The sequence below is a fragment of the Rhyacophila brunnea genome, unplaced genomic scaffold (assembly GCF_057557595.1).
Source record: "Rhyacophila brunnea isolate RB1 unplaced genomic scaffold, BYU_Rbru_1.0 scaffold_23, whole genome shotgun sequence".
Lineage (NCBI taxonomy): Eukaryota > Metazoa > Arthropoda > Insecta > Trichoptera > Rhyacophilidae > Rhyacophila > Rhyacophila brunnea.
The window spans coordinates 13,518,665-13,523,033 of NW_028232893.1; positions in this window are offsets into that span (position 1 = coordinate 13,518,665).

Below are 4,369 nucleotides of genomic sequence, written 5' to 3' on the forward strand. Positions count from 1 at the left end.
AATTCTACTATCTGGCGATTTCCGCCAAACACTGCCAGTCATTCCAAGATCGACCGCTGCCGATGAAATAAACACTTGCCTCAAATCATAGACTCTATGGCGCTATGTGAAGAAACTTCAGCTGACGACAAACATGCGAGTTGCATTGCTAAACAATCCATCTGTCGAAGATTTCTCCAAGCCATTGCTGACTATCGGTAACGGCCGTGTTCCTGTCGTCGAATCGAACGGATTGATTTCTGATACCACGTTTTTATTAGCTCGTTTTCTTGTTTGTCCAGTACAAATCTTGCAATTGATTTTTAACTAACTTCCCGACTAGCTAGACATTTGAAACTTTTAGAATATATCAAACACGATGACAAGGCATTCTTTTAATACTTTTAGCCATCTTTAAGCAGAATTGAATTCATTTTCAGTTAATTCTGTTTTGTATGGAAAGTTAGTTCGGAAAAAATCCGCAATGTGGCGCTTCGATCGAATTCAATGCTTGCACTTTTTTGTAACAGCGTTCGACGATTTTGAAAAAAGAATTAACTCGCTTTCTTGTTTTTTGTTTGTTTGCTTGTTTTTTACTTCATATCAAGTACAAAATTCTCATATCGATGGTGCAGATCACAAACCTTCTATGTCAAATTTTATGATTTTGACTTTATGGTATCAAAAAATCAACAAAAAATTAACGGATCTGTTGAACTTTACCTCCTATGTCAAAGAGAAAAATAGCCGAGTTTATTGATCTTTTAATTAAAAATCCTATGTCATATTCATCGTATTATGCTGCAAATAAATCAGTTTTAACCTTCCCCTGTAAAATCGTATTTTTTGACTAAGGAGGTTTGTGATCTGCACCATCGATATATGTTATTCAATTAATAAATGTTTGAAAATTTCTTATAATGGCTCTCTTTGTTATGCATTTGATCATTTTCTTTCAAGTTGATGGGATGATTCATCAAAAAAATTTAAAAAAAGTATTTATTAATACATAGAATTGTCAAGTTTATATTATGATTCAACAGAATTTAAAAACGTGGTATATAAAAAGTTCGTTTTATCTTGTAATTATTTATACTTGATGTTACAAAAATGTTGTTGTCTCAACACCAAAATATATGATTATCTAAAATGAAGCAGTTAATTAGATAAAATTTGCATAGTACGTATTTACTAACTTTTTATATTAATTTATCTGCTGGGTATCATTATTTAGCGTATTCAAAATATGAAATATTTATTTGAACGACAATTTTAAATGATTTCGTGACAATTTATTCTTTGTAAAAAAATATATTAGAGAAAAGAACAGTTTTAACCAGTCATAACTAAATTAACACGCCACTGGAAATTCAGGTAAAGACCCATGCAATTCTTAAAAAATTATGTCAAATTTAACTTACTGTTTTTGGCTCATTTGGTTGACTTTCCATGATTTTGGTTGGCTCAACCTCTTCCTTGCTTTATTAATTGGATATTTAACCATATACACAAGTTTGTCACACATTTTAGGACTACAAATAGTTAAATTATCAAGTCAACAAAATAACATTCTTCATGCAACTCACAACATAAATGTACTGGCGGCCATGTTGCTTTTAGTCTGATTCTCGCTTTTTATTGGTCTGTTGTGTTAAAGCGGTTTTTGAATGTTACACGTAGAGTTACAGCGGGAATTGATAGACGCATTGATTTTGTTTCATAAATGACTGTCAATCGTAGCGGAATTTTAAAATGGAAATGTAGCGGAGAAGAGGCAATAACATTTTCACGTAGAGATTTTAAAAACAAATCCATTGATATATCAATACGTTAGAGGAAGAACCACGGAAGTCACGTTTGGACTTTTGTTCAGGAGAGTGATTTTAGTGTAGGTTAAATGTTTGAAACTCTATAACTTTTTAAAGAACTATAGTAATTAGGGCCTGTAAACGGTATTATTCATAATTAAATTTATTTTTGACCATAGTATAGATAGAAATACCAAATTATTTAGAATTAATAAATTAATGGACTTCCGTGTTTTATGTTCTAACACATAATGTAGAAATACCATTAAGCAATACTTCACCTATAGATAATACACGGAAGTCCATATAGGTATAAATTATTTTTATTTCCTGTACATCATATTATTAATAATTATTTTTTTATAAATACACAAAATATTTCAGTAAGTCTAAATATGAAAAGGAATTATATATTTATTAATTTACATAAGATATACAAGATTATTTAAAATTTATTATTGCTCTAGAAAAAGTCAACGCAATGAGAATTATTCCGGGACATCAGCTGATGAGGAATTATGTGGAATTCTATCATAAAATTCTTGAAATTCTGGAGATATCCATTGTTTCATAGTTTGCAGATCTTAACCGGACACGGTGGTTTTGCCTCGAATCTCTTGGTCTAATAGAATCTCCAACTTGCTTATGTGCCGAATTGCAGGATGCCGATCACATCCTCTGGGAGTGTCCCCATATTATGTCAGTTGAAAGGGAAGAGCTTCTCAAGTCGGTTCGACCCTCAGTTGGACCGGTCGGCCATTGCGACTTAGTATCTACGGGGGAAAATTTGTCAGCTTTTAAAAAGTTTGCGGCGTTATACGGCGAGCGAGAAGTTCGGAGGTCCACAGTTTGGAAATCTTCATCGGAGAACTTCGCCTTATAACGTAGATAACCAACGCCATCTTAAGATATAAATAAAAAAGAAAAAAAAGGTGTGCCATCAATATTCTTTTTTCGAGCCACAAAAGGAGCTGATGATGATGCATACAAAGAGCTATAATTGTTTATATAATTTAACTTCATGTTAATAACTTTAAAAGACTTGTTTCTTTTACATGTCCCTACAAACTGAACCCAATCCCATGGAGTAACAATCTGCATACGGTTTTTTTTCTTTTCTGTTATAGATTGGTCAGTATCTCCATGTGTGTATGGCCTCGTAATAGGAATTTGTGATTTATGATTTTCAGCGTAGGAATGGTTTTCAGAAACCAGGTATATGAAAAAACAATCATGATATTCCTATTTTGGCCAGGGCAATTAATTATCATACCAAATCGTCAGCTCTTCAATATTTGCTAAAGCATTGCTAGCATTCATCAAGCAGCAGCCGATCTTATTGTCACCCCTTCCACTTTTTATTTCATCCACATCAGTGTTGTGTCTCACTCACCACTTGCATCATCGTAAATTGTAAAATTCAGGGTCCACAATTTTCTTAGATGGAAACTATATGGAGCAGGTAAACACTTCTCCAAGTCAACCATTATTACTTTCATACTGGTAATTTTTTCTGTTGCAAGAGTTTTATCAATCTTATTTAATTGCAGCTGCTTCCTGTATGTGGTCTTCCAAAAGGTGTCTTTGAATTTCTTTTTCTTCAAAAGAAATATGTATTGACACCTTTAAGACTCATCTTAGGGCTATTGCAGGCATCACAGGTATCATTGCTTGGCAAATCAAACCCGAATTATTTTTTTATTTTATTTAATTAAAAATCCATTTTGAATAGCTATATGGCGATAGAGCCACAATTTTGGGTTCATTTATGTGTTAATTAATACTATATATTAATACTATATATTATATATTATACTATATTAATACTATAAATTATAGTATAGATAATACGTACCTACCTAACGTTTGTTGGACTTCCGTGTTTATGGAATTATTATAATGGTTTATTAACATTTTTCTTAGAGCATAAACATCGTAAAAAGGACACCCGTTGTTTATGCACTTAAGCGAATTGGACTTCAGTGATTTATTAATTAGCTATTTCGGTTAATTTACTATTTATGGATTTCAGTGTTTCATTCATTTGTGTAATGAAATAAAAGAAAATTTTCTGCATATTTAACTCAGAATCGGTAAAAACTGGACTTCCGTGGTTCATACTCTAACGTACAGATATATATCTTAATTATTTCAAAAAGGTGTTATAGCGGGTTTTGAAATTTAGCGACACAATTGATAAAATCGATGGGTAGTATTAAAAATTAGTTAGATAATATAGAACCTTATCATTCCCGGTTGATTTAACACATACTTTGCAGTTTAGAATCCATTACAAAATATAAATAAAATGAAAATAAATTGTTGGTCTGACATGCGATAATATTATGATAATATTAAATCGAACTCTGCATAGAAAATATGGCTGGAATTATGGGATAATAAGACCAAAAGCGGTATCTTGTTCACATATGGTTACTTATGAATAATTGGTATTGATTACTAAGCTATAATATACCTAATTCAACTGAACTCCTACTGTGTAAATGTCTAATATTAATACGAACACATCACGATATAATATACTTTTATATACCGAAGAGTGCTTATCATCTCGATTTTTC